The following is a 13,193-nucleotide window of genomic DNA, read 5'->3' on the forward strand; positions in this document are numbered from 1 at the left end:
AGCAAACTTTGTCAACAGGGTTTAAATAGTTTTGCTGGGAAGTTTACTGTGAATGACAGTGTTAGAATCAGAATGTCACTGTTTCACAGTTTGCTGAAATTACCTAGTGACAATTTTGTTTTCTGTTGTCTGCATTTATTATTCTATACAAAGCAAATATTCATGAGGATAGACATGAAAAAAATGCCACAGAACGTATTCTAAGTAACTACAATGTTGTTGACTTACACTTCAGTCTCTGAAATTCCAAAAAGTCTTTATTTTAATTCAGATTAAACTAATTGCGTTCTTAAATAAGCAAATGACTTGTAGTACTGTGACTAATTTAATATTGAATTTAGCAGGGTTTTTTCTTTAGTGCTCCCTGTAGTGTTCCGACCATAATCAGTTACTGATATTGGGACTGGAATGAGAAGAGTGTAATTTAGATATTATTTCTGGTCAAGATAGAATTTTTAATATATTATTTAGTGTCTATTTTGCATTTACTTACCTCTTTGTTAGCAGTCTAAGTAATATGATATTGATCTTCATTAAAATCCCTGATTCCTTTCATTTCTCTTGTAGAAACACCTTATTAGCATTTCTGTTTCTCTTTCTCATTATTGAATAAGAGGAGCAACTGATGACTAACAATTTGATTCCAGTCTACTGACCTATTTAACAACACAGATATTTGAAAATGAGGTTTGTGGCCAGCATTTAGGAACCAAGAGCTTTAAATTAAAAATTTTGATTCTTGTTGACTCTTTAAAAAAATCAGAAGATCTGGCAGTACTGGACTTTTATTTCTGCTTGAGAACTGTGAGCCAGAACTGAGTTGTTCCGTCTTCTCTGGTCTAGGCATTGTTATCCACTTCCTCACAGTCCATGTACCCCTTTGTCTCTTCCATCTTAACAATCAGCCTGACTCATCCTGGTTTTCTGCTTTATCCAGTTCTTAACCATTAAGTTCATTATTCTACCTTTTGGGAGGAAAATGAGTTATAGACATGTATGGTAATTTATTCAGGCAGTCTTTGAAAGGAGAAGACTTTGCATAGCATCTAATCAAAGATTATCATTTAATCTCATTAAAAATAATGAGATTAAGGCATATTTGGGCAGGTTAAGTGACTTACTAAGACTCTCTATGTAGCAGCTTGGTCTGAAACACCTATCTGTTGACACCACATGTCATGCTCTCGTCATTGGCTTATGAAACTGTGAAATAGTTGCAGAAAATTACGCAGCATTTCACCAGTGGAGGTTCTTTTCAAGTAGGGTATGCTAATAAATGTTTATTAATCAGCTCTCAGGGAAAACAAACAAACCAGGATTATAGCATTTGTCAATTTCCATAGTGTAAATACTCCCACCACGTCCAATTTCAAGCTACTGATGAGATGTCAGCCAGCTTATAAAATTCAAGAAAGTTTAACAATGGCTCTTGTGAACCAATAAGAGATAGCTCCAACCCACCAGAATAAATTTGTGAATCAAGGAGATTCTTGCTTGTGTTACAGAGAAATTCAAGCCATTAACATACAAGCTTATTAAATGAAAACCTTTCCATCACACTGGCAACTCTACCAGAAATGTCTGTCTCATTTATTAGAATTATTCTTTTTTTACTCTATCTGTCATCATAGTTTAGATTGGCTAATACAAATGCACCGACAACAGTGATATATATAAAAGCAAACTCAATAACTTTTATATAATTCATTTCTTTGGTTTATTATGCTGATCAAATATAAGCATGCATAAAGGGTGTTTTATTTAATAATCCCTGAAGTGGAGTCTCTGAATATTATTGACTAGAGAAAAAGTGCTCAAATTCTTCACCCTGCTAATGAGTTTGGCCTGGCTAAATGCTGTTGAATGGCAGTCAAGTTTTATGATGCTTGTCAGAAATGAATGTTTACTCTAAACCTATTATTATTTACCTACATATTCATCTTTTTTTCTAAAATGTAAGAACTCCTAATCTTCTTAATAATAGTTATGATATGGCAAAATTCTTATATACTAATTCCTTTATTATAAATGCTTGAAAGCATTGTAACAGGAGTTAAAATTTTCCATTTTATTCTAGAAATTTTGTAGTTTTGACATTGATTCTCACAGGTAAGAAGACTGTTTACTTACTCTATTGGAAAAATTTAATTTCTTAAATACTATTCATAAAAACCAAGATGATATTAGTAAAAATGATAATAACCTATCTGAGAAAGTAAAATTGTATTAGTAATTTCCTTTAGCATAACTAAATACATAGAAAGAAAAAATAATTTTTGGTAAAAGTTTTATACAGAAAACAGAAATAAGTTTTAATGCTTGATAATACTAAAATATTATAACATATATACATGTTTGTATATATGTACATATGGATGTGTGTATTCCACTTAATGTACATCTAATTCTATATTTAGTTCCAGAACTGTAATGTAGTATTTTATTGAACTCATTGAACTAATTATTAATACAGATTAAGATTCATTTCTAAATGGAAAAAAGATGTATGTGTACAAAGTAGCAGTTTGGATTTTTAGGAAATAAAAATTAATTTCATCTGTGATGTTTTACTATAACTCTCAGTTTTTATTTCAAAGGTGTTTTAGGTTAAGACACTGAAATACTGTTTCTTCTTCATTCCATTATAAAAAGCATCTCATCAGCAAAGAGAATTAGAACCAAATGTTTCTCAACAATACTTGAGATCCTACATAGTTCATCAATACTTTATCTTCTAGCAGTTTTACTCTTATAATTGAAGGGAATGATTCTGTCAAGAAAACTGTGATTTTACAGAGCTGTTCTGGCAAAATAAAATAGTAGTGCTGGCAAAATAAAATAATTCATCTAATTCCTCTTAAACGCATTCCTATAGTTGATTCTTATAGTTGAATGTGGTTCCATTGTAACCATTGCATCTGAAATATTTCACCTCTTTTGCCCAGTGCCACAGAATTATTAAATGTTCCAGGTGGTGAATCTGTGCCATTTGTTTCCATTAATTGTCTTATCTGGGTGAAAGAAGCAATCAGAAAAAAGGCAAATGTATATTTGATTTAGGAAAAGCAAGCAAAGATAAGATTTGGAGATGAATATTAAAATACTAGTGAAAGGTTGCTGCTACTCAATAAATGGGGATGTATGAACCCCATTTAGTTTATTTTGTCTGTGAAAAGACTGGCAAAATGGAAGAACGTGTGAGTGTGTTGTCCTGGGAGAATCACTTGAAACAGTTGTTGAACTCTATCCTCTGTTATTTATAGTTCTCCATCCATGGCAAAAAGGAAATAATCTCTTTTGCTCAATTGTTTGGGGAAGGTTAGGACTTTGAGTTTGGGGTGAGTAGTTTATGAAAGAAAAAACTAACATAAGAAAAAGGTAAAATAGACGGTGCTCTAGTATTCTAGAATTATCCTTGAGACAGAATTTGGGGGTAGAAATGGATGCATAAGACTAAGATATAAATTGACTTATTTTGTTTTATGTGTTTTCCCCAAATTTAAAGAAAGAGTGTGGAATGGAAAATAAAGCTACAGGAATCTATCTATCTATTTATCTATCTATCTATCTATCTGTATTTTTTCTTTCTTTCATTGTAAATCAGTTCAACACTGACTCCTCAAAGCACCTCTAACACTTATGATGACCCAGCTGTTACAAGTGGAAAGTAGAGCTAATAATCACAATGGTATCTTATTTTCCTCACGTATTAAGGTGTATGTGTGTCTTAGCACTAATGAGAAAATTCCCCAGTCTTCCTTTAGAGTGCCTGTGAGTAAAGTCAATAGTGACAATAACTGGCATGGGAGTATTTTACCTGGAAATTAGAAATTAAGTCTTCAAAGTATTCCATTTTAATGTCAGCACAGAACAGTGGCAATTTTCTCTGATGGATTTTATTTTTTTCCAAGTATCAGCATTATTCTGCCAAATCTAAGTAAAATACAATCTAGAGATGATAAAATGCTTCTCTAGAAACTTTTTTTCTAATTATGTGTAGTTAAAGTTGATTGTTTACATTATTTTTTATTTCTAAAAACTATTTGTCCCCTTCAGAGATATGGAATGATAACTTTGTTTTGACAAATTGAAGAAGTCAATATGGGATTTAACATTTGCCATAGAAAAGTGAAAGTTGTTTAATTCCAGGTTACACTTAGTAAGGAGTACCATATATTTAACTGAGAAAAGCATGTTAAGCTTTTTTCCAATAGATTTTAGAAGAATTTCAATTTCTCTCTTGTTTTTCTTTTTATTAGTTAATGCAACACACCTAATGATTAATCTCAGAATAATACGCAAGAAAGCTTATAAAATGCGGTATTGGATCCTCAGTCACATTTTACTTTTTAGTAGTTTAATTTTTAAATTTGAAGTTGATGTAATGCCAACTAAAAATGACAAGGCCAAATTAATAGCATTACTGAGATTCAGCTCAACATAATTTTTAGGGCACAGATTCTGGAGAGAGATGGTTTTTAATTCCCAGTTCCACAGCTGACTAACTCTATGACTTTGGGCCAGTTCTTTATTCTCATCTTGCTTCAGATTTCTGATCTATAAAATGGGGTTATTAAAAGTACTTCCCTCACAGGGTTGCTGAGAGGATCATGTGAGTTACATGTAAAGCATATAGAACAGTGCCTGGCACACAGTAAGTGCTAAGACTTAGCTCTAATTAATGCATCAGTAAAAAACAGGTTCAATAAATTACCCTTTGGGTATTTAAGAAAAACTCATTTCTCTCTCCAGGTATTCCTCTTTCCCCTTCTCCCCCTTTCTGCTGGTTTATTTAAATTAATAGCAGTTGCTTCTAATAAAATATATTGAAATAAATAAAAACTTTGGCTAGAAAAACCAATAGGAGACCCAGAAATTACATCTTAGGCTTTACTCTGATATCAGAAATTACTGCACTCCAGATGCCTGAGTTTATCTTCCTCTCTACTTCTATATCTCTCTCAATTTGGTTTGAAGTCATCTGAGGTTTATCTTTCCATTTTGGTGCATATTAATAATGGATAAATATGTCTAATGCATACCCAAAAGAGGAAACACATCCATTCCAAACTTGGCCGATGAAACCGCTCTACATTAGGTGTTGGTAAATCTCTATTGTCTTTTACTATGTTATTTCTGAAATACTAATTGGCAACCACAGCATCCGTAATGATTTTTTCTATTTTAAACTTCATCTTAAGCTTTTTACATGAGGGATAAGTACAACTTCTGATGAGAATTTGGTATGAATGAATATGAAACTTACCTCAACTACCAGTAATGTCAATATTGCATGAAGCAAATTGGCCAACATTCCCCTTCTATAGCATCGTACGTGTTCCAATTTCTGGTGGCCACACTTACTGTGACTTAAAAAAAGAATTTTAAAACACATTAATGCTTTTTCCTATCCATTTTCTTATTCATTTACCCATATAATTTGGTTATGTTTGAGAAAAACGGCAACTTCTTTCAAAATAAATAGAGAACCATGCTTGGCTGTCAAGATATCTATCATTTCCCTGAACAATTGACTAACTCGCCATATGGTAGTCTCTGGAGTGTTTTCTGATACCAACAACCAATTTCCCAGTTCTCTGGACGCCAACTAGGGGTCCACCAATTTAATTCAATTTTGACAGAATCTAACTGGAGTTAGCATCAGATCCCAAAAGTTAAAGGGCACAGTCCCATATGCCTGCCCCGACTTCAGACATCAGTGGCAAGTCCCAGGCCACCTGTACTTCTGTATACATCAAGGGTTCTCATAACCCCTGCCTCAGGTTTGATAATTTGCTAGAACAACTCACATAACTCACGAAAGTGCTTTACTTGCTATTACTGATTTATCATAAGGGATATAACTTAGGAAATGCTGAGTGGAAGACACACATATGGCAGGGTGTGGTGAGGGTGAATGGGAAAAGGGGGCTGGCTAAGAGTTTCCATCACCTTGGTGGGTATATTAACCAGGAAGCTCTCTGAATCTCCTTGTTCAAGAGCTTTTATAACCCAATCTCCAGACCCCCTCCCCTTTCTGGAGGTCAGAGGTGGGGCTGAAAGTTCTCACCTTCTAACCAGTTGGCTTTTCCAATCATTAGCCCCAGTCCTGAGGCATCTAGGGGCCCCAACTTAAGTCACTTCATTGATATAAACTCAGGTGTAATTGAAAGGGCACTTGTTATGAATAACAAAAGACATGCCTACCACTCAGGAAATGCCAAGTGTTTTAGGAGCTCTGTGCCAGGAACTGGAGACAAAGACCAAATGTATTCTTATGATACCACATAATCTGAGAAAGAAATGTCACTTTGTATGGTTAATGAAATGGCCACTTGCTAATAGATCTGAACTTATGGATCTCTTTAGAATTTGTGATTGAGAACTTTGTGTACAAATTGAAAAGACCAAATTAGTATCATGTCTAGAATGAAAAGTGCTGCAGCTATAAATTTAAGGATATAAATTGCAAGACTTCTTCTCATTTCTCCCTTGTTTTATGGCTTTGAAAAAATTAATACAAGAAGGATGGGTCAGTTTCATCAGGAGTGACAACTTGAGAATGAGAAAAAAAATTAAGGGCAGAAAGCATATTTTTTAAGCATTCAAAGCCATCAAATTAAAATGTCACAATAATTCCCTCCAGCAGCTATGTTTTAATGTCCCCATTAGATACCAAATTACAGCTATTGTCACAAAAAGGACATTTCTTTTTTATGTGAGATAGATAACAATGAGGTTACTATATTTAATATCCAAGTGAAGTTTTAAGAAATGCTAAATCCTAAACTGTTCTACTCTCTTTCCACGCCCCATGAACTAACAATTGCTCCTTTTGTCACTATCAGATTTCATGTTCTGTTTCCTTTTATTGGTCTTTTGTTTTTTGACTATTCTACTTCTATTAAACATAGACCTGAATACATTTTATATGTGTATATATATTTAGATTGCATTTTATAGTAATCTTCCTTATTATTATGTTAGTACTCACTTGATTAAGTTGATTTCCTAAACTTCAATTTTCTTTAGTTCTTTCATCTAATCATTCAACTTTCCTTGAATATATGCTATGTGCCAGGTACTTTGCTAAGTCAGGGGTGCAAATTTGGATTAAACAGACAGAATTCTCACCTCCACTTGGATGATTATATCCATACCAGGAAATTTCAGTAAAGTGTAATAAGTTCCATGATAGGGGGAGGGAGCAGAATTGCTAGAGGAAGTGAGAATGGAGATTAATTAGAAGAAAAAGACCTGCTGGAGAAATTGATGCTTTAGTCAATGCCAGGGATGAGCAGGAAGTATTTCAGGCAGAGAAAATGCATGTGTAAAGACAGGTGGCATTTTTGCAATCATTTCATTATATAGTATTTTGTCATGTTATTGTTAGTGCTGTCTAGTCAATTCTGACTCCTAGTGACCCTCTATACAGCAGGGTCTGTATAGAGCAGAACCCTGCCTGGTCTTTTTAGAAACAATGCTTTACTGCTATTCACAAAATTTTCATGGCTAAGTTTTTCAGAAGTGGATGGCCAGGCCTTTCTTCCTAGTTTGTCTAGTCTGGAAGCTCCTCTGAAACCCATTCACCATGAGTGACCCTGCTAGTATTTGAAATATCTGTGGCATAGCTTTCAGCATCAGAGCAACATACCGTCATGGTATGACAACCAACCGACGGGTGGTATGGTTTCCTGACCAGGAAACAAACCAGGGCCTCGGCAGTGAGAGAGCAGACTCTGAGCCACTAGGCCACCAGGGCTAGCCTGTGTAATATTAGCTAACACTAATGTAACACTCACTATGTGCTAGTCGTTATTAAGGTGATTTTCACACTATGTAAACAACCTGTGAACTAGTTCTGTTATTACTTCCATTTCCACATGGGGAAACTGAGGAAGGAACTAGTCAATAGTTTGTCCAAGTTTACACAACTAGTAAAAGGCAAAGCCTGACTCCAAGTGAAGCAGCTTGATTCCATAATCTGTACTCTTCCTCTCAATTCTGTACTACCTTTTACAATGGATATGGATCAAAGCAAAAATTTAACTTATTATACTAGGTATTCATTTTGGCATCCAATAAAACCAGTAAAATTATTTTAGAGATCAACTTACAATAGCTGAAAGAATAATGTAAATCACCAAAAAGTCTCTGTGTCATTTATCCTGAACCAGAAGTCCACAATAGGCTAGGAATTTTCACTTTAAGAAAGATGCATTGTCTTCTTCTACATGCAAAATTCCCTGCTAGGTCCCAGGGATGTAAAGATCAATTAATTTAATCTCTGCCCTTCAAGCCTTCTCAATTTTGCCTTTGAGGTGATGTGTTAACCAATAAGAGTGTATAAAATTTGCAACACATACAACAAAACCTTTGAATTCATAGCACAGTGTCTAGCACCTGATTAAATATGAAATGAATGAATGAATACAACAATGTGCTATAAAGAGAAGAATTACTTTCATCAGGGTACATCATGAGATATTTCAGTAAAGGAGGCATTCCAGGCCCTGAATAGTGAATTGGATTTCCCTAATGGAAGATGGTAGCGTAGCAGGGTAAATGAAACTTGTTTGCCCCATAGAGGAGAGGATGAACAAAATCATTAGAGTAGAAAAGTAGGTATTGAATAAGAACAACGAGAGAATTTACTAAAAGGTTTGACTAGTCTAAGATTCTAAAAAGACTTGAAAGATGTAATGAGCTTTATTGTTTTGAAGGTAGAGAATCAGTAGAGGCTTGTGAGCAAGAAGTGACAAGATCAGAGCTGTACTTTCATAAAATTAGTATTGCACTGGGTAACTGGAACCTATAAGAATATTTTAGAGGTTAATTTGTTACACGGTGTGCAAATTAATGGTGGTCTAAAGCAGGCCAATAGAAGCAAGAAGAGACGGAAAGAGAAAGGTATGGAAGTTAGCTGAGAGCATATTGAATTTTCAGAATACTGCAATATGCTTTAGTGCACTAACCTACATTAACTGAAAGAAGGAGAGCCACACTTTGAAAATAAGAACAATTTCCTTCACTTCATTGATGGGAATAGCAGATCTTTCTTCTCATTAATACAGTTGCAGTGGTCCAAGCATGTTTGAAAATGAAACATCTGTGATACTGAAATATCCCCAACATATTTTTAAGAATTTGGAAGGCTTCCCTCAGGCATATGTCCCAGATATACAGTATCACATTTTAGGTATAATTGCAAAAATTGTGGTGCCCCAGCAGAGACCCAAAAGGAAAACTTAGTCCATATGGAGTTAAGTAAGAAAAGAAAAAAAGGATAAAACCTAAAGTGTGGCCTGATTTGTATCAAAGCTCTTGCTTTAAGTGTAAATGAACACAACACATTTAATGTATCCAAACGTGAAGTCTCTGTTACCGATAGCCAGTATTTACTTAGACAAAGGTAGTGTTTAAATGAAACTGGATTCCGTTTAGAACCCATAGAGAAATTCTAAGTCTTTTCCAGAATCAATGTTTTAAACAAAGTTATAGTTCTAGATTCTGAGACCATACTCAAATATTTTTCATTTGCTTATATGGATTCCCATCGTGTCTCAACTCCTATGTTACCCATCTGTCACCCCCTCCAAAAAAAAGAGAAAAATCTGTGGAAAGTTAGATCAATAGTGAGATGAGAAGAGTTTTTAAAATGAAGTAATTTATATTGGGGCCTCCTCAGAGATGATCGGGCCTGACCCATCAAGGAACACTTTCTCCAGCTAAGAACTGGACTCCAGCTTGACTGGAAGTTTAAGCAGTGGAGCAGAGATAGTGGAAAATGAAGGAAAAGTGAATGTGATGAAGTAGGATGGAGCTGGGATGATATGCTGGTGAAGAGTTGTGTGTCTCTGCACGAGAGGAAGGACAATGGCAGTAAGAATAACTCCATTTACTGAACATTTATTTTTTCATTTAATCCTCATAGCAAGTAGGTTCTATAAGTCTCTTTTTATGGTGAGAAAAATTGGGGCTCAGAAAGAGTAAGAAACTTGTTCAAGAATCCAGGTACGAGGTTGTAGAATTGGGAAATATTTAATTTCATACGATATAATCCTAGTATTTTTATAGTCACATTTTGGAGCTTTTCCTGATCTGGCATCTTCAAGGCATTCCATGCTTTCCCTTGCCTGGCTTGGAAACAGCTCACTGGGTGCTCAGTTATGGGATGGAGATTGTCACTTTCTACAGGATGGTAGACTGTGTCTGTTCTGTTCTGCAGTGCTTCACCAGCAGGGTACCTGGTAAATAATGGACCCTCAAAACTAAGTGGTTGCTGGGGGACTGGAGCAATAAATGAAAGAAGGGAAATCTTTCCAAAATTAATTTATGCAGATAAATATAATTGTATAATGTAACTAATGATCCACTGGTAAAACCAGCAACTTGAGTTTCAACTCACACTGTTACGGAGAGTTGTCAATGGACACTTGAATCAGGTCCTATATGTATTCACAGTAGGATCTATTTTGACAACCTTTGGGTCTAAATTTTAAGAACTGAGGTATTGGTCACATTATATTTTAGCAATTTGTTATTAAAACACTGTACATAGAGTTACAACCTAAGTAAATATAATAAAAAATAGTAATTATATTTGAAGTCATATGTAAGTATGATTATACGAATAGATATGATTATTTACTTAATCCTCTGTAGAAATCATTTGTCTGTATCTTTTTTGAAATTAATTTTAGTTGTATTTGTGCACATATGCTTTTTGCATGTCTACACACATATACACACACATGCACACATATGTAGACAATATAATGCAACCATTCGAAAGGGTATCTTCACTGAAAATAGCAATGAATTGCCGTGTCATTCTTCATGAAGTATCCCTTAGTTCTTGCCTAAACTCACAAGCATCATTGCGATATGTTACCATCCAAAGATATTACAAGGCATAAAATAGGTCTACTGAGGTTTTGAAAGGATATCCTAAATTCAGAAGAATAAAATCTTTGTTTTATATAGATATTTGCTGCACATGCACAGTTTCTAACTTAGAAATGGATTGAGCTTCAAAAATTGCTTCCTTATTGGCTGTTTTATTCAACGATAAATAGTCTAGTCCTAACTATGTGCCAGGCATTGCTTGCAGCACTTTGCAAGTTTTAACTTAGTCTCCATAACAATACTATAAGGTAAATCTTATCCCCATTTTATTGATGATGCAGTGAGACACAACGAAATCAAATGTCTTGTACAAGCACACATAGTAAGTGGTGGCACTGGGCCTTGAAACCCATCAGTCTGACTCCAATGTGCCCATAACTACTGTACAGGGATACAGCTTGCTAAACTCTGCTGCCTTTCACTTGCTTGCCCTTTGGAACAGATCTCATACAACATTTTTATAATTTTTATAACGAGCTAAACTCTTAGACTGGGACACACAAGCTCCTTATCTCTAATGCTGCATATTCATGGCCAAAGATTGCAAAACTATCACTGTTACACTATTAATAGTACAGCATAAATAATAAATAGATAAGAATTTGTATCTCTTTATCTTGTTTAATTGTGCTTTAGAAAAATCAGTTTTACTCAGAGGAGAATGAGTTACTAGAGAGAAACATTGTGGTAATTCTAAAGGATGTGTACAGGCATTTGGAGGTTAAGGACACAAGTAATTTATTACGTCCATTTTCTGTTTAACTTATGACTCTCCTTTCCCTATTATAGATTTGTCACTGTCAATTCCTTTGTTTTTCAACCTTTTCTTTAGTGCCCTAAAGTAGAATTAAGGCAAAGAATAAACTTCAAGTAAATGGAAAGATTTATCAAAGCATTTGGGCAACAGTAGGGAGGAGTCAAGAAAAATGGATCAAAGAGGATATATGTGCTTATGTTTAAAAAAGGATTAAGGTTAAATTTATAATTCGTGAGAGAAAAAAAGAGAAGAGGGCATCCGGCCTAAAGATAATTGCTTTGAAGGGGGAGAGAGACAGTGCTGGGGAGGGGTGCTTGGTTCACAGAGCTCTCAGGGTCTCACCAGCTTCTGTAATTCACTAGGACCCTTCTGGTAATTCTGCTGAGAGGGCAGAGCACATAGGGTTGTGGGTGTGAGGGCATACAATGATATTTCTACATGCAGGATATTCGTAGTTCATGAGTAACGATTTGTAACTTGGGAATATTCTTATACCTACAAATCCGTATTCCCACACTGTCCATAGGAGGATCATTGTACTGTATTTTGGGCTCAAATATTGTCTGCATCAGAATTCATCAGCATTGCATAGTAGGTCACCTGACAGGGCTCTCTTCTTTTCCTGACTGTAATAATTAAGCTAATGGAAATTCTCCTCAGTCTCAGGCTTGCTAAGAACATTTCACAGGAATCTGGGCCTTTGAAAAAACTGAACTCTTCCCCTGCTCAATTAGCTGAAGGCCTTTGCCTCTTTTGACTCGAAGTGACACCAGTGGACTAAGGATCTGCCACACACCATGCAAACAGCTCATCCTCCTCTATTAGAATTCTGGAGCTTTCTACCTAGATTTTTGACGGGCAAACTGAAGTTTTAATCATGGAACATGGCCCTAGATGTCTCTGGAGCCCTACAAATGAGAAAATCTAGGGCACAATCTCGGCTTTTGGCCTGAGAGGAGCCTTTTTGCAAAGATGTGCTTAGAAATCTTAAACTCAACCTATGTTTCCATCTAACACAAAAACTGTTGATTCCATTATGAGCTGCTCTCAGAGGTTTTCAAAGCGGTATTGCTTTTTGAGTTTTCGAGGTGTGAAAAGTGGAGCTTTGAGACTGCAAAGGAGTAGCAGACAGTTTCTCTCTCAGGTTCTCTGACTGAATGCTCTGAAAAACTGCTTGCCTGGCACAAAAGAGGGACCCTGAGAGGCTGAGGGAAATACTCCTCACGTCAGCACATATTAATTTATCACCCATCAGCTCATTAGGATTTTGCATAGTGGTTGATTTGTGTAGGCGCCAGTTGGTAATGAACTTGAGAAGTGAAAACTCACCCCTAGAAAGAAGCAAGGACTCACCCAGGACAGGTAATTTACTTTCCAGTTAATGGGAGTGGACTCATGTTTTGTTGTTAAAATCACAGATTTGCTGATTGGTGAGATGTCCAGAATTGGAAATTAGGGTGTTTTAATTTTTACTTCTGTAAATACATAGATAAATGGATGTAGATATAGATTTCAGTTTGAAACTTGA

General features: G+C 35.3%; 1 protein-coding gene across 1 annotated transcript in view; it reads left to right on the forward strand.

The window, feature by feature from the left end:
* ST8SIA4 (ST8 alpha-N-acetyl-neuraminide alpha-2,8-sialyltransferase 4) overlaps positions 1 to 13,193 on the forward strand; it is a 93,777-nt gene that overhangs the window by 59,209 nt on the left and 21,375 nt on the right. The gene's annotated exons all lie outside the window — the stretch shown is intronic.

The sequence above is a fragment of the Equus przewalskii genome, chromosome 13, assembly GCF_037783145.1.
Source record: "Equus przewalskii isolate Varuska chromosome 13, EquPr2, whole genome shotgun sequence".
NCBI lineage: Eukaryota > Metazoa > Chordata > Mammalia > Perissodactyla > Equidae > Equus > Equus przewalskii.